Source organism: Apostichopus japonicus, chromosome 11 (assembly GCF_037975245.1).
Source record: "Apostichopus japonicus isolate 1M-3 chromosome 11, ASM3797524v1, whole genome shotgun sequence".
NCBI lineage: Eukaryota > Metazoa > Echinodermata > Holothuroidea > Aspidochirotida > Stichopodidae > Apostichopus > Apostichopus japonicus.
Window position 1 is genome coordinate 8,863,008 of NC_092571.1, and position 25,514 is coordinate 8,888,521.

General features: G+C 37.2%; 1 long non-coding RNA gene across 1 annotated transcript in view; it reads right to left on the reverse strand.

Annotated features, from left to right (window-relative positions):
* Positions 1 to 220: 220 nt before the first annotated feature.
* The window catches only part of LOC139976272 (uncharacterized), a 49,891-nt gene continuing 24,597 nt past the window's right edge, over positions 221 to 25,514 (reverse strand). The window contains exons 2-3 of the long non-coding RNA XR_011796063.1: positions 11,960 to 11,993; positions 221 to 4,832 (exon numbers count right to left, since the gene is read on the reverse strand). This is a non-coding gene — a long non-coding RNA (uncharacterized lncRNA). The remainder of the gene's footprint in view (positions 4,833 to 11,959; positions 11,994 to 25,514) is intronic.

Sequence of the window (25,514 nt, forward strand, 5' to 3'; positions counted from 1 at the left end):
CAGACCTGCTCTGAGAAAGGAAGCGGGGGGGGGGGGGGGGGAGGCAAGTTGCCTGAATTCAAAGATCAGACTAACAATTTTGAGGAAACGTTCATGGAGTCCAATATTACACCATTTGCCACAGGCCCTACAAATCCTCTCTGCGGGCCTGGTCATCCGTGATATTTTCATTTTGGGGGTTTATTTTTACAGTAAATAGTATCTTTCTCAAGCCATCAATCATTGCCAAGTTAATGTTTTGCCCAAATACACTTTATTTTTACACATCAACTCTTAATGGACCTCTCAAAATAGGGCATGCTTCACCCTACTCAGTATGCCCATATATCAAAGTCATTCCCTTTTCACGGTTGGCAAATCCAAGGCTGATAGGGCAGGGTTAAGTATTGGACGGTGGGCACAGTGCAAGTATTGGAAGGTGGTGTAATTACCAGGACTCATTATCCTACTAAGCAGGTCATGTGATGGCGTTTATATTTTTATAGTACCACAGTAATACTTAGGCAGTTCATGACTAACTGACTTAAGTTACCATACCACTGTTTAGTTTAGTTTAATGGAAGGTGGCTACAATAAAAAAGTAAACTAAAACATGTGAGGTTTTCATTCCGCTTTCTTTTTCATTAAACATTAATAAGTCAAGCAATCATATTCACATAATCGTGAAAACATGAACAACTTATATAAACTAAATAACAAAAGGCAGTTCTTTATGTGCCAATTGGACAGAATTAAAGTTGTATAAGGTCAGAACATAACCGATAAATAGAAAGGTATTTAAATACAATTTTTGATAAAACTTAAAAACATGTTTTTAACGTCAACAAGGCAAGCATTGACATAATCAATACATATCATGTTTAAACTTTAAGGGGCAATCTGAGAGTAATAGGTTCTGATGTCTTAAGTTGACACGTCTCATTTGTTGATCAATGTTAACTAATTATCAATTTGCAGGCCCAATAGGCCTATGTGTGAACGTACATGGGTTGTCGCACTCACTGTTACTTACGTTGTGTTACTGCATAGCCCTATGTCAGTGTGTGTTCCATTAGTCTCAAAAATAGTTCAAAAAACAAGTTACAAATGAAATCTAATTGTTGAATTTTGCACCTCAAATTTAGTTATAAATAAAAAAGCACAATTGATTTGGTGTAAAAGACAGAAAATTGGATAAAATTAACAGTGGATTCAAACCATAATACGATGTTGACCTGAATTGTTTTAAATATATACAATAATATTACATCAAGACTGCACACATTCTCACGTTGCATATCTTGGCCAATCAGCAAGACGAGATCCCCTCTTTAATAACAAAGGCAGTCATTTATGTGCCATTTGGACAGAATCAAGTTTGTAAAATGTAACAAAATCATTGTTAACCTGTTATGTAAATCTACTGAATACAACTTTAAAATATTAATACGGCAAGCCTGCATATTTACACAATGTGTACAATGTGCATACATTGCTTAGTAGAGATAACAAATGCAGTAATTTATGTGCCATTTGGACGGAATCAACCTGATATGTAAAGTCACTTGAATACAACTTTCAATATTTATACTTATACTTATGTATACTTACAATATTTACATACATATAACATTTGGACAGAAACAAGTTTGTAAAATGTAAGAAAACATTGTTAACCTGATATATGAATACATTGAAAATTGAACACATTGAAAATTGCAGTAAACCTTATAATAAGTTACTGTATAAATATTGTTTTGATCCCTCTTTTTGAAATTTAACATAGATGGCATTCCACTCTTACAATTAGTATTTTAATACAATTTTAAACTATAGTACAGAGCAGAAATGACACAATTTCTATAAAAGTATCATCATAAATTATATATACAGATTGTTAGTGTGTTTTCTATGGTTTCAGTCACTGTGGTCCCGTCTTGCTCATCTGGCAGGTTCTTTTGTTATGACCATGTTGTTTGCACAACGAACAAGCAACTGTAACTTTCATCCTTTGACAGGAAGATGCCAATAGATGAATTCTATTCTGCTTTTGCATTACTTGGTGAAATGCATGTTTTCATATGTGATGAAGAACGGAAAAACCAAACTGTTACCATATCATTCAAGTTTCCCAGACCGATGGAAAATTGGAAATATTTCCAGGTAATCATAAAGCATCGGGCACATGATTCATAGGTAAGCATGTAAGAGGTCACGTCCTTACTCAAAAATAGACTCTGAATAACTCTACCCATGCACATGCTTTCCGTTCAAACTTGTCTACATCTTGAAATGATAAGTTCCCTTAAATGCAATCCATTAATGGTAAAAGACTTTCCAAAGCATTTCAAGTTTTTTCAGTTTGGAGTGATTTGGAATGAACTCCGCCAACTTTATATTTTGTAAACTTTGCAAGTGCTCTGGTCCTGTGAAATTGTTGAAGTAATGTGCTTAGTTGACTTTTCAACATAAAATTGCCATGATATTCCTAAAGAATGTATGTTTCAAACTTGTGCACGAGAAATTTGATATCGAACAGTTAGAACTGCACTTTATTAAATTATCTAGTGATTTCAGTTCGACTAAAAGGTGATTGATTAATTGGTCGGCTATTCTCAAGGAGAGATGCAGAGAATCTGGTACCACATTAATAACAGGTATATTTGAAAAGGGGAAAAGCAATTTAAGTCTACTGATGCCCTTTTTAGAGGAATTTTCAATTATACTCCTTACAGTTCTAGCCCCCAAATCAACATTATGCATACACAAAACGTTTTGAAAATCCCAACATAGTTCACTATGACATCTGCACTGCAAACAGCAATGTTTTGCACTAAATCCTTCTATAACCATTATTTGATTTAAGAAGTTCAGGTCACCACTTAGATATAATTTACTTTAACATTTTCTCTGTGAACACAAACACTATGTACCTCTTTAATTTCAGATATTACTGATTTCATCGGCAAGGGTGGCTTGTTTTTCAGGGACTCTAACAATGGCAAGGAGATAACTACCATTACTGCCTGCCAACAATCTTCTCCTATAATACTGAATGCAATATTAGTTACATGGACTCTTGCCTATAGTTGTCCCATCTCCTGTAATCTTTACCTTGACAGCATCATCTTGAAGTATGATACTCCTACTAGAGGTTTTGGAGAGCAACACTGACAACCTAGAGCATAAAGTTTCCTTTAAATGATTGCCAAACTCCGATAAACTTATCTACATTATGAATATTAAATTTTGCACTGAATTGTTTCTTCCGAATCTTTAATCGGTACTCTTTAGAAAGGGTTAGGCTTTGCATAGTTAGCTTGTGGTAAACTCTTCTGGAGATGTTTTGGGTGTCTCTGATGCGTATAAGTTTTGCGTTCTGCTTTCCTGTCATGGTTCATTTTCGTCTATCATAAGGGTACTGCCACTTCTATCTCTGACTGACAGAGAGACTTCAGTGAAATGTCCTTGTGATAACTCTTGGATGCTTTTTTATTATAGATGTCATTCGTTTTTGCTTCATTTTTCATGTATACGATTTTGAGTAAATCAATTTACGTTTAACCTTTCCTTCTTTACCTCCTTTTTTTCCAAGATGCTGAATTCTTTTAATTTGATTTTCCAATTCTTCTTTTTCATTCGTCAGGATTTCTATTTTGTGTAGTGTATTTTTCACCTTTTCTACAGACCTTTTTCTTTTTATCCGATCCCTTTCAACATCTTCTGTCAGTTTTTGTTTTGTTGGTGAGTCTGTTTTGTAAGGAATCTTAACCATGTACTTAGTTTTTTCCCCCTCTTCAATCGTCTTTTTCCTAGCATAGCCGCCTTTACGTAGCATGTTCTTGAGCTTCTGAATTACTGTTCTAACAACTGAAGAAATGTCCATTTTGTTAATGTCCACTTTACGTGTTTTGCATGTCTTTAACAAAAGAGACTGAACAACGTTTTCTTTAATAACATTTCCTTGTGAAATTCCCAATTGAAACAACATGTAATTGTTGATTGGAATTTCAACAGTATTGTCATAGTTTTGGTTTGGCATAGCGGTGGAAACATAAAAAACAATAAGCAAAAAACACAACTTAAAACACGGACCATGGTAAATTGGCTTAAAACAGATTCCATGGTTCTCTTAAAGCAAGTTGGCTCATACTTTTTGCATAAAGGAAATAAAGTCAAATTTGTTGCCGAGTCCCTTTACAAATTTAACTACAACTACAAAACCTCTGTGAAAATACATCGAAATAAGACCTTTGTCACAAACAGTGAATTCTTGAAGTGGTGCTCTTTCTGTTAGCCAGTACTGAAATGACCCTTCTCTTATGTAGCTAAAATCACCAAATCGGTTGACAATTTGGAAATACCAGTTCTTATCAAGAACTTGGTCCAAGTTTACATGTCTCTGCAGCGTTCACTGACTGGGCTCCCCCAAAATACACACTCCACATTCTGTAAGCACTTTGAAAGTATTCTTGGGCAACGGTACCCCTCAGCTCCACTGGTGAATCACACTTTCCATTACAATTGAGTGATTCTTTTATTGCAATTTGAATTTCAGTTTTCAATCTGTTTTCTGCTTCCACTGATGAATCAATCATATGCTGAGGGACATTTACAACATCAGATAAGCTCCGCCACTCATTGTATTTTGAATTCCAGCCTATGTTGTGCACTTTCAGAAGCAACTCTCCGTTTTCAATTTAGTGATCGATTTCTTCTAATTCATAAAATTTCTTTGTTGACCAAACGTCTTTGCTATGCACCGGGTTCTTGGGTAATGTACGACCATTGGCAATTGCAGCATAGTTTACCCTCTCAAATTTTCTTAAATCTCTGCATGGATTCATAGTCATCTATAAATGAAAAAATAGGTGACAAATTTGCAAAAAGTGGAATTTAAATGAGGCCATACTTTAAGTTTGGGTTTGGTGCAGCCTTAACTACCAAAAAAAAAAATGCCTACTCTATTTGGACATTTTCAAAATTAAAATTGTATTTGTATGCAAAGGTCACAATAAATTTAAAGCTTTGTTTAAAAAATATTTTTCCTACATACCAAAAATTGTTTCAATCAAATATGTTACCCCAAACCAACAATAATAATAACTAAGGATGTCCTGAACACCAATTGAAACATTAATTACAATATCTCTTTAGTATGTATTAAACATTCCTTTCTTAAAATTTATCTGGGCTAACTGTAATTTTAAAAATATGAATTTGACATTTTTAGCTGATGATTAAAAAGTATGCTTCTATTTTGAAAACTTTTGGACACAACACAAGCCCTTTGATAAATATTTTATACATATAAATGTAAAGCCTAAAAGAACATTTAATTTTGTAGAAATAAAGGGAAATAAAATAATTAAACAAATGTTGTTTTCACTGCCACAAGCTTATAATTGAATTTATAATTTGTGGAACATATTACATTCGGAAGCGACTGAAAAAACTGTTCTTGTTCTAAATCATAATTTCTGCTTATTTTTCCACACGCAAGACGAAAATAGTTGCCTACAGAAATTGCACTGAAAAAATAAAATTAAATTAGGGCCTTTTATTAGGGCCTTTTATTTATTTCAAATTTAACTCGTTGGATGAGCATACGGTACTTTGAATAACATTGCTTTATTGGTACGCATATTCCTTGTGTGATTTACCATGACCAATTCTCTAACCTGTCCCCTAAAAATTAAAAGCTGGCTAGGAGCCCGAACATAGGCCTACTACTGGGCCCCAATGGACTGGGCCTACACTACAGTATCACTCAGTTGGGCTTTTAATCCTGTTTCCTAACCCTTCCTATTCTTAGGCTGCACTATCTTATGTAATATAACGTATCATCAATTAGATAACTTGTATCTGATGTAACATTTAGCTAGTTTAACTTCAGTATTTAATTAGATACAGGGATTCGTCAGACACAGAGTGGCAGACATCACTCAAAATAGCCTAACGTCAGCTAGCCTATGATGACAGTATGCCTGTATGATAAGTAACGAAAGCGAACCCTGCTAATAGTAGGAACTCCCTTTTACGTACACTTAAAACAAATATGCATTAGCAGAGGGAAAAGTCAGTTTTTTGCATTTTTTAATTAGGATTGACGAATATTGTTCCGAAAAGGGAACATAAATATTTCATAAATACCTACCGGAGGTAGCCTTCTTTCATTTTAATCTCGATTGATGTTATTCTCTTCCGCGAATTTGATCCTAATTTTGTGGAACTGCTGCAACTGTACAAGATCATGGAAACAGCTATGCAATCAGTGGCGGAGCTAGGGGTATTGGTCAGAGGGGGCGAGAATTGTCTGTAGAGGCGCTTTTGACACTATCTAAGCGGAGCGCCACCACAGGTTGGCGCGGAGCGTACAGAATTTTTTTGAGTAAAGATACTCCATAGATCGCCGGAAATGACCCTTTCCGGGGCCTTGCTAGTTTGCAGATAAACGAAGAATAAATAGATGTTAGAGCATTTTGTCAGAAAATTACAGCAAGAAAATGTGACAAATGTCAATATATATAGATGAGGAGCGCAATGAAAAAGTCAATACTCGCGAATAAGTAAAAAGTCGTAAAAAGCTGAAAAGGGCGCCAGCAGTACATTTGAGTCCGTCAGGGAGGGCATTCGCCCCCCCCTGACTATATGGACGCTCCGCCATTGTATGCAATAGTGCGTTTGAGAGCCCTCTGATGATTGGTCTATGTAAATAAAATTGTACAGTTACGCATAAAGTTGCCCCCAACCAATCACAACAAGTTTTATATCAATAGAATGGACTCTATTGTGTTTATAATATTCCGCTGAAACTGAGTGTCGTAGCATACAGAGTTTTTGAATGATCGCAAAATTACCGGTTGTTTTTTGTTTGGGTAATTTTTGCTATATTTTGCAATCCGCCATTGAAAAGTTGATAAAGAGAATTATTTAACCTCAAAAAGGCCACATCCCACATTATAATGAAAATATATTTTATACGATAGAAATTAAGAGAATACATTTTGCTGAATAAACTGGATAAATAAATAATAGTGATCTGAAGTTATAATAACTTGAAGAAGATATTTGACGTTTACGAAAAGTGTAATTACACACTAAGGGAGTCATTCGAGACCGTCAAATAGCAAAAGAGCACATGGTTCTGTTATGCTTAGTTTCCTAGTAGTCTCTTTTAAAAAATAAACATTGAAGAAGGTCCTGATAAGCTCCCCCCTCCTCCTTTTTAACAAAAGCTTGTCCTAGGCGGTCCATCCCGGATACTATACTCAGGGGGGTTGCCATTACACACCCCCCCCCAAAATGAAGAAACATTCACTAAAGAATGATTATTCCTTTTAACAATAAACAATTTAAAGTTGTACCAAATGCTAACAACAATTTCTCCAAGGGGAGTGGCATCCTGTTTTTGGAAATTTTACTTTGCTGAATTTCACTTCCCTGGTTCCCTTTGGGAATTATCCATAAACTTGCAGCTATGTTTGTTCTGTTTGACTCCTTTGCTTTTCAGTTTAAATAGAAATATGTTTTCTATTTTTTTGTGAAAGTGATATAAAAGTTCCCAACAAACTTAAGAATATTTGAAACATTCCATTTTCAACAAGAGATCTTGCAGGAAGCATAATTAGCTGGCTTTAATTACTTTAAAGGATTGGTTCAGTTGTCATACATGTTTATGTTATATGAAAGAGGACAATAAAAGAAACACAATGGTGAAAAATATGTTCAAATATCTTTTTTGGTTAAAGAGATGTTCAAGTGTTAAGTTTTATCAGATTGTGTAGAAACTGCTGAAATCTGACTAGCTGTGATGTCACATCCTCACATTCCTGAAAAGTCTTTGTTTTTTTCTAAATCTTTTGTGAGATTTCATGACTTTCAACCAAAAGATATGTCAGGAGATTTCATATTTGTCAAAGGAAGTACTGTATTTGAGATTAAACATCTGAAGAATCTTTGATTATATTATTTCCAAATGTGTTAAAAAATGTAAATAATTTTTAAAGAAATATATTCACACATGTTAAGGAAGTGATGATGTGACATCACACCCTTACAGTTAGTCTTTCTACACCAGTCATTTTCAAAGAAATTTTGATATCTTCAAAGTGTCATATCTCCTTAACAGAGCATATGCTATCATGGTAGTTTCTTCACTGTTCTTTTTGTGCTCTTTCATACAAAATAGACATGTCAAACACCTGAACCAATCTTTTAATAGGCCTTTGATGCTTTGCTCAACTATATAGGAGCCAACGATATTTGTTCAAACTACTGTACATCTTTTTTCTTTACATTTGATTAAATTCACTTTATATGGTCTAAATATCAGAAGTGATGGTTGGTGTTAATTGAAAATTGCCATGTTCTTTGTCATCGTTATCATTTGAACTGGAAGTGAATGTTAATAAAATTTCACCTTGCAGATTTCTTTATATGTGTTATGTTTTTCATGAAAATTTATTTCAACAATCTTCTTGTTAGAACTGAGAGCATAAAATATGGAATTGCCATAACACAAGAATTGCCTGTGGCACTGCAGACAACTCAAATAAGACCTATTTTTAATTAATTCTATTCTAATATATGAAAGGCCTACGTAAAACATATGGGCCATGAGTCACCTACAATAGATTTCAAAGTAACTTTAAAACACCCAGCACCTTCTAGTGGCTCTGCCCCATATCATGTTTTGTTCTGAAAGAAAAGGCATTTCTAGAAGCTGCTTAAACTGGAGCTGACCTAAACAAAATGCTGCTGTTCCCTCTTCTGAAGGTTAATATATAACCTGGTGGCACTGGATAATGAATGAGAACTATATGCTGAAAATTCATACTCTCCTCACCAGCCCAGCTCCACATACCCCTCCCCCTTCCATTCCTTGTTCCCAAAAATCAGAGTTATAATTTACCTAGTTTTCTTCTTACCAAAATGTTGCTTTCCTTATAAATAATGAGATTCATTATTTCCATTTGTGTCACTTATGTATGTTGTCTCACATCACTGCCCTCTCATTCATCTTTGTGCAACCAACCTCCAATCCTCCACCAGTGATCCTTCTGGCATTCTTCTATAGGAAGGCCTGATGTCTTTGGAGTGACAACCTTGTTTTCCAATATCCATAGGCCCTTATAAGACTATATTGTGGTAATTAAAAACATTTAATAATAACAGGTTCCCTATATTAAACACAATTTACTGACCTCCAGTCTGCATACTCAGGGGCGGCGATTTGTTTCAAATATTGAGGGGGACGTTTGCTTGGGTGCAGGTGCGTTTAGCAACTACATCCCCAACATTGTTCGTGCGCTTCGTGATATTTTGTATATACCCAATTTCATTACGGATGCGGTCTGTCTCTTGGGCGCAGATCAGTCTTGGATAATGGTAGGGACGCGTATCTGTTCTCTGATACTATCTAAGCGAAGGTAACCATTGGTTCGCACCTAGCATATTGGCAAAGTTACCTCCCAGATCACCAGAAATAACCCTTCCCAGACCCAATAATGCTCCAAAACCTCCTTAAATTTGAGATCTTATGGCTTAGAAATTTAAGTTGGGGGAACACATGGGAGTCCGCAGAAAAAAATCAGGAGACAAATAATCCAAGAAGACTTTTGTATACGATGGGTCTGGTTCCTCTCCCAGAAAACAATAATAGACTGCCGCAAATGCAATTTCTGTCCAATATTTAACAACTGTGGATACATATAATAAAATGAGAACTGCTGCATGTCATTTGCACAATGCTGGATCGCACTGTGCCAAAGTTCAATACAGGGAAATTTTCAATGCAGCGTTTGGTCCAGACAAATTGGTGGAGACACGGTATACCATGAACCCACATTGACTGAAAAAGTTGGTGGGGACGCGTCCCGCTGTCCCCACCAGGATCTGCTCCCTTGGTTTGTCTAGCTAATTCATTTGAAAATAAGTAAAAACTACTCTCGGTGAAAGTCTGTGTTGTTTTTTGGTGATATTTAGTAATAAATTGTGACACGGTTAGACAGGCTCATAGCGGGGAATTTGCCAAGGGAGGGGTGAAGCTTGTAGTCAAACTATCTAAGTGTGGGCCACCATGAGTTGGCGTGAAGTGTAAAAGCAAATTTTGGCCTAAAATGCCTCCCAGATCGCTGGAAATGGCACTTCCCAGGCCTTGTAAGTTGCATCTAAGCATTTTCTATTTTGAAATTACTAGTGATATCATTAAAAAATATATGTCTTTTTAGCCTCAAAAAAAAAAACCAAGCCACCAAATATTGGGGGGGGGGGATATTAGATACTTTATCCGCCCACCTAAAATATTGCGGGGGACATGTCCCCCTCGCCCATGTGCATACTTAACCATAACCTGCCAAGACACTTACTCCATGTGTCCTGACTCTAGCAATCCCAGGGGAATAATTACCTAAATATTGCACAGTATGTACATATGGTGACTGCACTGTATAACTAGACACAGCATGAGAAAATAACATTGTAAGTATACATGGTGCTGTGGCCGAGTGGATAAAGGCGGTGGCATTTGAAGCAATGAGGCTTAGTAATTGGGAGGTTCGGGGTTCGATTCCCGACCGGGTCATAGTAAGGTGGGTTTTTCATCCAAGAGCAATTCTATGGTTTTCCCATCTGAAATGACTTTCTAAATTGAAAAGATTCCAAATTTGAGTTAAAATGTTGAATTGGAAGCCACCCGATGTGTAAGTTGTAATCCATAAGCCCTTGCGGGTTTCTCCCACATTTGTGGTTGCTTAAGTGTCGTAAAAATAACTGCTGTTTATTATGATGCCCCTTACTGATAGACCTCTGGAAACACTTAACCCTCCTCTGCACTTTAGTTTTGCAGTAGGCTCTTAGTTTGCAGTTGGTGGGATCTAAGTTTTGCAGTTGGTCTTAATTTTGAAGTCGGTGGGGTCTTAGTTTTGCAGTAGGGTCTTAGTTTTGCAGTTGGTGGGGTTTTAGTTTTGCAGTAGGGTTGTAGTTTTGCAGTAGGGTTTTAGTTTTGCAGTAGGGTCTTAGATTTGCAGTTGGTAGGGTCTTAGTTTTGCAGGTATTAGGTCTTTGTTTTGTAGACGCCCAAATGTGGAGAAGCTTAGGGATAATCTGTGGAAAAGACTGACAGATTATCTACAAGATTCCCCATCCATGCACAGTGGCGTAGCTATGGGTGTCAAGGGATTGCACATGCCCCGGGCGCCGGGTTTAGGGGGGCACTGAAATGGGAGAATGAGAGTAAACAAAATAAGCACTTCCTAGAAAAACATGACGAAATTGATGTATGTCGTCAGGCATGAATATTTCCATAACTAATAAGAATCTGAACTGAATGTAGTTGTTTTTATAAGCAAATTTATAGATTGTGATCTCTTTTCAGTCCATTTCGACCGTTTTTTCTTCTTTTTTTTGTTCTGTTCTGTATTCTGTAATGACTACATGTCACAGACATTTTGGGTATTTCAGTATACAGTTCCAAGGCAGTAGATTTTGAAAGGTGGAAATATCATAGGCGTAGGAGCAGATTTGATTTGGGGGGGGCTGTAACGACTTGCCTGAAAAATATAACCAAAATTTTGGGGGGGGGTGGGAAATTTTCTACTCTTGCACCTGGGTGCCAAAACCTCTAGCTACGCCACTGTCCATGCAGCTCCAACTGCTTCCTGCACCTCCTTGCAGATGTATCACATGTCCAAAATAACAAAGTCAGCACCTTTGTTCCTTCTGAGCTGGCAAATACACAAGTACAGAGGTCAGTGTGAAACCACTGAAAGATCTTGTCAGCTTTCAAGAAAACTTGAACTTGAAGCTATCTCCCAAATTGACAGAGGCCACACACACACCTTCCCACTTTGAGAAGATGAAGGTATCACACGCACTTCATTTGCCTCTGCTTTGCGGTACCTGGTAGAGTGTGAGGCTCACCCAAAAGAAGGTTTTAACAACTGCCTAAAAGAATACAAAGAGGGTAAATTTAACTCACCCAACAGAGCTTGCATTCCAGTACCTTTGGGAAGCTGAAAAGATATTCAGAAATGGTTATATGGGTGTGGTTGTATGCATGCACATGTGTGATTTTCTTGCTTTTCAGAACAGCTCCCTTTTGATAAGCTATTTAAAGGCATTGAAGACTCGCCCAAACCGCGTGCCGCCCTCCGAAAAAGTTAACTTTCCGTTGCTTTGCAAGTGAAGTTTTCTTCTTGTCGCTACAATATGCAGACAGTAATGGAATGTGATACCTTGTTATCTTTTACTGTATCTGGACCTGAGATCAGAGAGTTCCATAACAACTCCCTGCTAAGATGTCCATTGCTGCTATGCACACTGTGCTGTGGGTATTGACCTTAGCTGTATGTACTGACTGTACACTAGCTAGTGTCTCATTACCGACGGTAGCAAGCTGTGTGTGTATTTTCTGGGATCGATGGTGGTGTCTAACACTTCTGTTACACCTCATTCGAAACTAGGTCAGATTACCCTCATCTGACGTTTCTTTGTGTGCGATTCTTCACACCCTTTAAATCGAAAACCTGCCAATCACATGTTCGAAATGGGACAGGCTGAAACAATTCTTAAATGAAAAGCTTAAAAGGATTGTCTGGTGGCTCAAAGAAGTTACCTTAAAAAATTATAAATAATTTTCCAAACATGTCAAAGTATGAGAATGCAAATATTGCATTTAACAGAGAAATGATTTTTCCATCCTTAAGGATGAACAGTACAGAACGTGACTTCATCTACACTAATGCATATTGTGACATAACCCACGCTCCGTACAGAACCTACAGTAATCACAACAAAAATAGCATTTGTATACAGATTAATTCTTCCTTAATTTTCGGTGAAATTTCTTAAAAATTAAATGTTTTCAAAAACAATTTAAGCCGCCATATATGTAGTAGATCGTGGTTTCGTGTAACACAATATAAGTTTTAACAGCAGACTCTTCGTTGTTTATATATCGCGCTATACAGGTCCAACGCGAAGAACCTACGTAGGCTACTCTAACATTTACAATCGGCAGTTCTGCGAAGCCTATAGCTTCTCGGTACTACATTCTGCTCTGACATCGATTCCGCCAAGTTTCATCTTTTGGTGTTCTGAATACTTACTTTTCAAGCTTCCTTTAACTGTAAATTTGATCCGTGAATTTTATTTCAGCAATTCGAAGAACAGTTTATGAACTGTGGTTTGTGTGTGAGAGTATATTATGTGCAATGCTATACATATACCAACTGGGCATGGTACAGTAGGCTATATACGTTCGCGATATGTACATTATATATAATAGGCAATATCCCCTGTGCGTGTACATGTGAGAGTGTATTGCTGCGGAAATGGGAGTGCTAAATTCAAGTCGCCTGTATTGCCTATTTCAGGGATGAGACTGAGCCAGGGAAAAAAAATCTGAAATTTATCGATCGCCGTCCTGGGGGAGGGGTTTAAGGGGAGGGGGTCCCCTTTAGAATTTTTTTGTCAGGTAAGGAGGGCTTAAATGCAAAATGGTGGACTATAGATGGAATCTATCACATCACGTAACTCGCCAAAAAAGTGTGGAATTTCTGCTTGTATAATTTATCCATTAGCTTTTTAAAAAAGCTGAACCATAAACCTGAACCAAGCTGAACCAAAGCTGAACCAAAAAAAAATGAACCATAAAAAGGTTTTTGCTTGCTTTGTGCTACTTGATTCCACCACTGGTCAAATTCGGTGTTCCTTCCCTTCACAGTCCAGCATGTTCGGCCAAAAAAAAAGAAAAAAAATTAAATAAAAAAAAAAAAAAAAAAAAAAATCATAAAAAATCATAAAAAACGCGAATTACGAGAAAAAACGCGAAAATGAAAAAAAAAAAAAATCGGAAATCCGCGTTTCCGCAGAAGAGTCTCATGCCTGCTATTTGCCAGCACTACGTCAATCACCGTATTGAAGAGTTCGAACAAACTGTACTTTTGGTGAGAAACTAGTGAATTTGACAACCAGATTTCTACAATAAGAAAATGTCGAATGGGACAATTTTTACATGGTTAGAACTTAACTAAAAGGACAATGTATCAAAATCTTCCACCAGACAATTCCTTTGAAGGCTTCTTGCATTTGAATACATCACTGTTCAGGTTAGGCCAGTAATGGCGGTATGAGGAGTACGGTAACAATTCAATAATTATCATTATGGCCATTTGATGTCAACATAATAAAAAACTGAATGTCAATAGCCCTGTACTCAGTTGACAGAACTGACAAGTAGGCATACTGTGTCAGTGCGATCCATGTAGTCTTATTAAACACATGACCGTCTGGTATATGTTAATGGAAAATACATGCTATACATACACGAGCATCCATGCAGTTGTTGCAGGTTTTTTTCTCGACAGACCCATTTCACTGACCATAGCCTAGTACTACATTCCTGAGAAGTTCACACCACAATTTCAGTCTTAGGTTTGCCCACAGACTCCCAACTATTGCTAAATCCTACACTTAACTATATATCTTAAAGGCATACTCTCAGCTAGGAAATTTTTAGAGGGCGGGCCAATTTCATAGGTTTCGCTGGTACACCGTTACTCACGTGACACGGTATTTGTAATATACTGCCACTGTACAGTGTAAATCCTGTATGTAAATATACGTAATGTATAGCAGAGTTTCATGCAGTGGTAGCATAACACGTGTAACGTGTATATTGCGGCCGCGTCGCCGCGCTGTTTAGGTGGAAGGCACAGGTTGCTTTATTGTGGGTCCCGATGCCTGGTGCTACGTAAATGGACTGGGTCTCCAAAAACGATCTACTGGAACAGAGATCGGGGATCAACAAAATGACCAATGCTACCTTCGCGGAGCATTTACTGGCATGGCAGATCATACGAGAAGGTAGGCAGCAAATTATGCTAACGACTAGCGTTATATATTTACTATTCAGGCTACAGTTAGTTCAGTATACTGTTTTCCGGTCGAAGTGTTTGGTCTACTGTAGGCTTCCTTGTTATATTGTTCAATAGATCATGCTAGCTAGGCCTACTACTAGTACTACAAACTAAGGCAACTTATACACCGAGAGGCATAGGCTAGTACAGTAGTAGTATAGTCAGTTTTGCGAAGTTTGGAACACTGCAGAGTTCGGACACCCCTAAGAAATACACGATTTCACGATGAGACAACCTACAGCAGGAGCCAATTGCACGAAAAACTACGAAGCTACAGTTATTTTCTTTCCAAAATGACCCAACCATATCAAGTATAGTTTCAAACTTTCAGGTGATTTATACCATGAGATAAAGTTTTGGGGTGTTTTAAGGCTTAGGTGTCCGAACTCCGCAGTGTCCATGCTACTGCAATGCAGGCTGCTGTACAAACTGTAGCCTAGCCTGAACATTTCATGAAGTGTTATTTATGCTTTTCTACTTATATTCTCCTACTGAGCATTATCAGTATGGAAGTTTGCGGTATCATGTGTTTGGTTTATGATTCGGTAGCTTTGCAAATATGAATAGGACTTATAGCCTACATCAGTGTAATATGGATTTGGCAGGGAGATCTCCCCACAAGAAAATTAAACTCGAAAGACATGCAACTTCTCATGAGCGAAGCAATAGCAAAAGTAGGACTACTGTAGCCTAGCTCCAGGCCCAGATTTATAAAATTATGCACCATGCAGGGCCTTCCTCAATTTGGTGGTTATTCCTGTCAAGAGCATTTTGATATGGGTATATTTATTTTGTAACTGTAAGTCTAGTATGCAATGAGGTACGTGAGGGACAGGGGCCTATACGCAATAAAGTAACTGTTTTCATTTCCTACTCTAGTTTACCAGCACAATTAAAGAGTTCCTAGCAACAATTAAATTAGTCTGACAACTTGAAAATTTACTGCATATTTGCATGCATGGTCATTCTCAGTTATAGACTACTAATTTGTGTAGCCATTTCAGTTTTGTCTTTTTTTTGTGTCTGAGAATGGGTTCTTAAGTGATGAAATAACCTTGAATCTGCTGAGCAACTCCAAGATGAATTAAGTTACTAAGGCATTGGGTTCTTTTACTTTTTTAAGTCTAATATGCATAGGCTAGGGTATTTAGTTTGCTTCACTTGTTTGTCAATCCGCATAGCCACTTTAGCTGTGGATGATTCTCCACTTGCAAAGAAAAAATGTATGCATTAATTTAAACTCTTTCTATCCCAAATTAGAGTATTGCCTATAATACTCCAAACTTGGTATAGTAACTTAAAAAAACGGTAGCGGCTGTTCCTGGTAACTGTAGTGTAAAGTGATATAACTAAGTTTTCCAAATTAATTCAAAACTCAAAAGCCTTCTCAGAAAGAAGCTACACTAGCTCTACAGGCTCCTTTGTTGAATTAGTGAAGGATAGTAGATACTGTTCACATATTTATGCATTCATAACATGATAGTTTGCTATCATTGTTGTTTAAACATGAAATCAAGGAAAACATAAACAAATCAATGTCACCAATAATTGTGAATGCCACCATTTTATGTTCGACAAAATTTATCACATTTAATGTAAAGGATAACCATGCATGGCACATTGACGCACATATTGTAGTTGTAATAACGCACCAAATATGCGCTTCATCGGACATGACGCATCATTCCGGGGGGTCGTTGAGTCCATCTTACAATAATTGATAATTTCATCATGATACAGAAATTAAGGACATTTGCCAAAATTTTACAACATCATAGGCTTCATAGCTCTACACATAATCTGATCATGCAGATCTAAAAATTATACAAAATGAAAATGATACTACTGATTTGTGAGAGAACTAGAATGGTCGCACATAATAAACCATATCATGTTTCTATAGTATCTTTTAAACACTTCATTGTTCAGGGCACACCAGTAGAATATTCCGTAATTTTTAGTCTTGGAAATAAGCAAAGCCTAGCTATATTTTTGAAAGCAATTATGCATCCCTGAACATGATGAAATTTGGTGACATATTAGTGTATGAGCAAGCCTACTGGGACATTGCCATTGTAATATCAAACGTTATGACATTTAGTGTATGTAAGGTATTAGTAGATGAGTTATCATACTGCAGGTGTATACTACTAACATAGAAATAAGAAATATAATAGAAATTGCTGCACATCACTAGTTTAGGTTTGCACTAGATTAGTAAATGAACCATTCTTGAATACTTGCAGAGTTGACACTATACATACTGTAAATCGTAAAGCAGATGTGATGAGTTTATGCTGCTAATAGCAAAGTTCTGTAACTAGTAGTGTAATTACTGTTCAGTGTTTGCAAAATTGATTTGAATTGTTGACTATTTAGTGAAGGGCAAAATGTGGTATTCAGTAATTTATGTTGGAATTTATATAATTCATTATGTCAGGGATGTGCTCACACTGGGCGTTCTGAATGCCGCCCGGCACAAACAGTATTTAACCTTTTTCGCCCAGCACGTTTTGATGATAATTTAATAAATTTTACCATAACCAAAATCTGGGAGAATATATGGCACAGAATAGGAATATAGCACCACCTAAGCATACTTCATGTGCAAAATTTGTCCATTTGGGGGGGAGGTACCCCACCCATGAGATCCCTCTCCCAGGGTGTGGATCACACTACCGCCCAATCTGCCTGGCACTCAAATATTCATGAGCACTTCCCTGCTATGTGTACAGTATGCATTCTGATATGTTATTAACTTTGCACATCCCGGTATTATTTGTCTTTTTCAGTTGAACGTGTGTGCCCAATTAAGAAACTTGAGAGGTTGGTATCCAAACTGATCCACCAGAAAAGATAACACCAGTTCCTCAACAAAAGGCTATGCCCAACAGAGGCTGATGCAGCAATGCACTCCAGCAGCTTTACCCCAGTGGAGACTGGTAATTTTTTGATGTACATACTGTAACCATTCCATGCTGTAACTAAGTCTACATTTCAACTAGGTCTGCAGTCTACTACTGTAGGACTGTATATGACTAACCGGATTTAGGACATTGGACACATTTATTCATTTATTGTATTATGTTATATTAATGACATAGACATATAGTGCTAAATATGGTGCTAATACAGCCACTGGAGGTCTGTAAATGTGAGGGACCCAAAAATGTTCAAACCCCACAAGCATAGGCGTACGAGGCGGGGGGCAGGGGGGGGGAATGGGCAGCTCTAAGGCTGCCCGAATTTTCAGGACTTTTACCCAAATTTCTTGTCCTCTGGAAATATATATATCTATATATATATATATATATATATAAATATGCAGTAGCTTACCCGAATCTTTTTCAAATTTTTGCCCGACAATTCCATGATTTTCTTTATTTAGCATCATGATGCCCAACTATTTCTGTGTAACACCACCGTAAGCGCAGTTCATCTGGGCTACCACGCTTTTTGCACGATCAATTTTTTTCTAACTAGTCAATTGTATACCTGGACCAAGGGTGGCGGAACCAGGGGGCACTTTTCCTCAGGTTAAAAATGTGCCTTTTTCTACATAAAAATGAGGTGCCTCAAGTTAGCAAGAGGCCAGGGAACCAGAATGAACACTCGGGAAGGGCCGTTTCCGGCCATCTGAGGGGTTTGTAAAACCAAAAATTTTCTAGTACGCTCCACGTCAACCGATGGTGGCGCTCCGCTCAGATAGTCGTGCATACAACTTTGCAAATCCTGACTAAGCCCGTGACTTTTAATGAATTTCTGTGGGTCAAACTCAAAGCTATTTCGAATGGAAAAAATTTGTTAAGATATTAACAAGAAAAAAACCCTAATTCGGAAGATTCCTACATTAGCAACTAGCATGATTTCCCCTCATTTTGTCTCAAAAGAAAACTTGTTTGTTTCCCAATTTGCAAATTGGATATTGCAGTGCTAGTATGCATATTTTCCTTTAGGGGGGGGGGCGTTGATGGAGTGATGTGTATACACCAATAAGATAATACAATAAGAGTTATAAAGGGTACTAAATATAAGGCTGCAGCAGTCCCATCGAATTTCTGCAAAGTGCCCTTTGATGTCGTAGCCCCCCCCCCAGATTAAAAGTGCTTCCGCCGCCCTTGACCTGGAGATCCCCAACATGAGTGTATATAAGAAACATTTTCTTTTTCATGGATGGTGGGGGGGGGGGAGTGCCTACAAGCCTAGAAGTACAGGTTTATCATATTCTTTGTTATATTTTATACTTTTTTGTGAGACAAATTGCAGTCTCACCCGACACAGCGACATTATCTCGCCTACGTGTCGTTGAACAATGTATGTTTTTCTGGAGGTAGCTGAGTACTGTGTTAAAATAATAAATAAGGTAACTAAATAGGAGCTTAAAAAATATACTGTCCCATTTTTCCCCTTCAAAGTGATGTTACCATTTTTTCTTCTTCTAATTTACCAAATTTTTGGGGAAGTGTAAATTTCTAAAACGTGAGATTATAAAATAAAGAATGTTTATATGCAACTTGCAAGGCCTCAGAAGTGCCGTTTCCGGCAATCTGAGAGGCATATTTTGCCAAAAATTTTCTTGTACGCTACGCGCCAACCGATGGTGGCGCTCCGCTTAGATAGTGTCCGGGAACTTTCGGGCACAAAAGTTCTGCCCTCCCAAACTGAAATGGTCCTGTACGCCTTTGCCCACAAGTTAATGATAACAGTACCTGTAGTATTTTTCCTTATAAGGAATACATTTACCAATCTTGTAAAATGTGCTACCTACCTGTCTGAAGCAGTTTGTGTTCAAAAATTGCACATTTATTCTTTTCTTATGTTTTCTTTTTATGTTTCATGATGATGTGGCATCATTTGTACATACAGTGCTTGCACTGCTTAAAGATAGTTTAACTGCCTATACTGTAGTTGTCATCTGATCAGGTTGTCATGTGCATATAGTTTCATATCAGCAAAGACATTGACATTTTTGGCAAATTTTGAGTGTGAGCTATATCTCTAGTTTAACATGTTAGGGGCATCATTAAGGGATCTACTTTCACCCAGATTTGAACAATAATTTTTAGTTATTACAATGAGTGCAAGTTACAATCTCAGTGAATAAACAAACATAACATTTATGCTGGCTCCAACCCAGTTACCTTGGCTATGAGCCTGAATGTCTCTTTTGCAATTAAAATCAAATGAATCATATCTTGGAAAATCATTTGAACAAGTATATCTTTGTGATACTTCTGTCCTCACACAATGCCATTAATATGTCTTTTTTCCCTTTTCATTTCACATTACAGATGTACAGAACATCCTTTAGAGGAACAGTACATTACAGCATAGCGTTATGGCATGATGGATGTTTTGCAAGCAGATATAAGGGTTGGAACTGGAAGTATTTGTGTTGGATTGTTTCATTAATAAATGTGTGCTTCTCTACTTTACGTAAGATGATTGTCATATTTATTGTTCTCCAGTGAAAGCTATGGATTTGCATAGTGAATGTTGTTAACATGGATACGGACAATTTTGAAATAGCTGGTGTCAAAGCATGCAGTTTCTCAGCTTATTTAAATACCATACATCAAGGACACAAGAGTGGACAATGGGAGTAACAAGTATCCAGAATGTAGATATCACAAGGCTTCAAGACAATTGAACAAACTGTACCATAACAGACAACAACAAACATGGTGTCTCAGTAAAATGAAGTTACTAAGCTAGTGCAATGTATCATAAGAATTTATCTTCTCCATGGTGTCAAACATTGATTGTTGCATTCAGTGCGTTATGTATCTTACTCCTTTCTGTAGTATTTAGCATTGATTTGCATGTTCATTCATAGTGTAAGTAAACTACATAATTGATGTCATCAAAGTTACAACTGTGTCATATTAATAAACTAAATGATTGAATATTGGTTTCACTACATACTTTATTGCACACTATGTTTACTTGCTGTAGTTTGTTCAGTCATACCAGTAGTTCTAATGTGACATTGATCTTGGGTTATTTATTGTTGGTTCAGAATAACTTGTCTTTATTTTGTATTGTGTGAGATCAATTTAACATAACATATATTGTGATGTCATAGAGTGTTGAAGAGGTACTCTAACTTGCAGCTAGTAGTGATAAAACAGTTCATTCAGTGCTCTCATGATAACCCCAGTGGCAGATGGAGATAGTGGCAGATGGAGATGTGTGAAATGCAGGGGACATTATAGGGTCTTTTGAAGTTTTGGCAAAGTTTCTTTTGCATGTAAAGCTGCTATACTTATCATGGAGAAGTTCCACAATGGAGGCATGGCGTCTCCTCGCCTTATTTGGGTATATGTTCTTGCATTCTGTATTTGGAACACTGCCCTACTATTGTTTGTATTGCCTATTCTAAAGTTAGGTAATACAGTATTGTAACATGGTTTTATTTTTAACACATTGGTTGCATCTGTACAGTTCTATACATTGAGTTCAACTACAATAACCATGAGCAGGGAAAACTTACCACTATCTCACTTGCATTTCTTAATGTTAAAGTGACCATATTCATACTTTAACCAAAGCATTTCTTCCATATTAGATAGTGTTTATCCAGAGTAGTTTACAGGATATTTTCAAGGTGGGCTATGTAGTATTGGCCCCAATTTAGCATGCTATAATTGCTAGAATATTTAATATGTTCCTAGAGGTCTTTACTTTCCAAATTGTTCTAAGGCATTCTAATTGAAAGCATAAGATGCCTGAATGTCCCAGTGAGGTAAATTTCCTCGAAGGTGGTAATAAAACCAGGTTCAAAACTTTGACCAAAGGTATAACCATATTTGAATATCTGGTATATTTGGGGCCAATACAGCATACTCTGGTCGAGAGTTGCCGTGGAAGCCACCATATGTTTGTAGTAATGCAGTAAAATGTAGTAAAGGCAGCTGGAGGAGTCCAGTTTACCCCTGTGCCGAAGGTCATTCATCTTTTGGTTTTTTCTTTGGAGAACACTTTAACCCTCCCAACCACAGAGCTCCCAACTGACCTGCAATTCGCAGGTTGGACCCGCATTCTTACACCCAAACCCGCTGACCCGCGCAAGTGTCCCAAAAACCTGCATTGTAATTGACAAGTACACATAAAAAAATTGCATCAAATTTTGACTTATCAACCATCATTTCTTTAGCATTTAGCATAATAGAGTATGAAACCTCCTATACATCACCATTTGAACCTCAAATTAGGCTATATTTCATTTCATTGGGGCAAGCAGCGAACATTTTCATGCCACGGGAAAGAATGAATTATCACCTACTATTCAATTTATTGATGTTACACACAAAAAAAATGTATATTTCTCAGAAAATTTTGGGTGACAAAAGCCTTTCTAGGTGCCACCATTTTACATGTAGGCATCACCAGGATTCCAAAAAAAATCAAAAGGGGAGGGGGACACGCCCTCCCCATATACCCCTCCCCCAGGACGGCAATTCGTGGCATGGACCAGCATTTGCCTTCTCAAGAGTTGGAAGCTATGCAACCATACCATTAATGACATGTCTCTATAGGGGATTGAATCCTTAGGTAGCCGTCCTGAGCTAGTGCGAATCAGCAGAGAGAGGTTGTGGATGCTACGCCTTCGCACCATTCAACCTCGTGGGCTCAACATTCAGGAAGGACATGACTAACTTTTCTTCTTTCCCCCTCCTACTCCCCTTGCCCCCCTCATTACTCCTCTTTTCATAGCTTTTTCCTGCCCATTTTTCTCCAGACCTTTCTGTCTTTGTCCTTCTCCAGTTTATTCCCTACCCCCTTCCCTTAATCCTCTTTGTCCTTCCACTGTTTATCTCCTACCTCTCCTCTTCCCCTATTGGTTTTTATCTTTCAATCTTCTCTCCATTCCTTGTCTACTAATCCCCTTACATCTATCTCTTTGTGTGCACCATGCTCATTAACCTGTCTGTATTATGTGCGTGTTTTTTCTACACAGGCTCTCTAGTGGATAAGCTGTTTGCTCAGTTTTATTTTATTTTGAACTCAAGTATTGAAGAACGTTAGGCCAGAAGCAAGTCGTTTCGTCAAATAAAAGTATATAAGCAGCACATATCTAGTCACATGTTTAAAGAGAATTACGCAATGAAACTATTCGCATTTTATTTCTTCAGCAATTTCTCCAAAAAAAATCGGCAGCACGAGATCATACGGCCCATATGACTCCTTCCATAACAACTACCTGCTCCTACGAGCTGGTATAGCATTTTCCAAGCAGTACAATATGCACTGTTCCATATAGCCAATCGAAAAATTGCGTACATAACAAGTGGAAAGTTGCTCGCATAGCACACAGTACAATTACACAGTATGCCTATAGGTTACGCAACACTGTGAGAGGCGGATTAGAATCTCGGAAACCTGATACCTTCGCGGTAACGGTACCCAGATCCGTATGCTGTTTATAGCTAAGGATGAGAATGCCATATTTAAGAAATGAATATGTTGCCGCTGTGAGAAGAGGGCAGCATTGTTTTTATTTTTTAATCGGGGAATACGTTGAGACAAGATTAGCAATTTCCTAGCTGAGAGGGTGCCTTTAATTTAGTAGAAAAAAGGATCAGGAGGGACAATCCAGTCCCCTTCAAGGACTACTTTGCTGCGTCCATTCCTAAATCCTGCTTGTTCCTCTGGTATTATTCTTTCTGCTTGTGGCTGAAGTCTATTTAGAATCACTGGTAGGAGCATCATGCTTGGGTGATCAGGCTGATCAGGCGCGCAGAGCACGCGAAAAATTTTGGTAATATTTTTCAGGCAAGTCGTTACAGCCCCCCCAAATCAAATTAGGCTCCTATGCCTACTGTATGCCAGTGGTGACAAAGAAACAAGGTTGTGGAGCCGCAACAGGTAGAACAAATCCTCCATAAATTTGCTTGTTAATATAGCTTCAAGTTAACTCTTGAAGTTGTGTCTATACACTATTAATTATTATTTTATTCACAACAAGCAATTTCCCCATTAAAAGGTCAAGAATGCTTTGGATTCCCCAGCTGTGCCTTACTTTTTGCTGTCCATATTTCTATTTGCCACAGACCTTTAAGGATCAAGATAAACTGTGAAATAGTCATTTGAAACAATTAGGATATTGATCATTCTTAATCATTCTTTTAATGCAGATGTGCAACTTGATGCCATAGCATTGGAGATACTGGAGCAGAATCTAATGCATGGAAAAACATGGTTGCATGTGCGTTGGAAAGCAACGGAATTTGTATTTCAAGAGAAAAGATTTGCCAGGCAATCAGAAGAGTAGACCTTGAAGGTTTGTTTGGTATTGATTTTATTATAAAATGGCAAAGTCGTTTTACACCAATATCTATAGGTTCAAATAACAGCTGGGGAGATATATTACACTGAAGGTTCGATGAAATGTACAACTCTTACACCACTCCCATAGGCCCCTCAAACAATGGAAAAATATCATGTAACCAAATTATAAAAGGCCAGTAGAAATAATTTTCTTTATTTCATATCATGCTTTAATATATACCACAAAAGAAAATTAATACTTATATTTAATATGAGAATGAATGTATTAGAATGAATGTATAATTAAGTAAAAGAGCAGTACTTTTTTTATTAGCCATTGGACTTAGAATACCATTTTCTGAAAAATAATGTAGTTTATGTTTTTTTTTTATTAGACCTTGCTATTTGTTTCGGGGAAGTGTTGGTGGATGCTGGCCAATGCAAATGGTTTGCTGGACAGGTAACGAATGTGGTGAAGCAGAGATTAACTTTAAACGGATGGTATCAATGAATGGTCACTACCTGTGTATTCAGTATGAATTGAGTATGAAGTAAACAGTAATAATACATTAACATTAAATGGGGTTATCAGTTAAACCAAGCCTTCAGATTTTCACTTCGAAAAGTTTATGTCTATCAGATTGTATTTTAAAGTTTATGTCTATCAGATTGAATAAATACTGTCTCCGTATTTTCAGTATCTGGCATTGATAAAGTGAACCATGTAGATTTCTTTTGGCCAAACAACACAGACATCTCCTGGACAGATGTTATGTTAATGCTTGTCCCATATCTAGCTATCATAACCCAGGGAGTTAGATCAGTCTATGTACAGATGGAGCAAGTTTATCATTAATGATATTGAATCTCACATAAAGGAGCTGTAAACAGTAATCTTATTGTTGTTGGTACGGTATATCATTGAGTGTTATTGATAATGATGGTACTACCCGAATATAATTTCATTCATTTAATTTTTCTTGCAAAGTAAATTTTCCATGTACATGGCTGGATACTATCAATCATTAGACATTGACCCTAATGGCTCTGTCCAGATGTTCAGTTTGAAATATGTGCCTCATGGCATTTGTTTTCCCAGGAATTTCCAGTGCAATTATTTTTTCAGTACACCTTGTTCATTCCCCAGTCTATTGTGTTTTAGTAAGTGCATTCCCACAAAAATTCATAATATCTAGCTTAAATCGGCTAATGTCTGACTGTTGTGTTTATTTTGAAGTAGACTTTTGTTACTTGAACATGTTTCAAATTAGCAAAAGTTATTACTTCATATTGTTGTTACCTGCTGAAATATGTATTATTGTTATGCAGCTTTGTGAACATTTT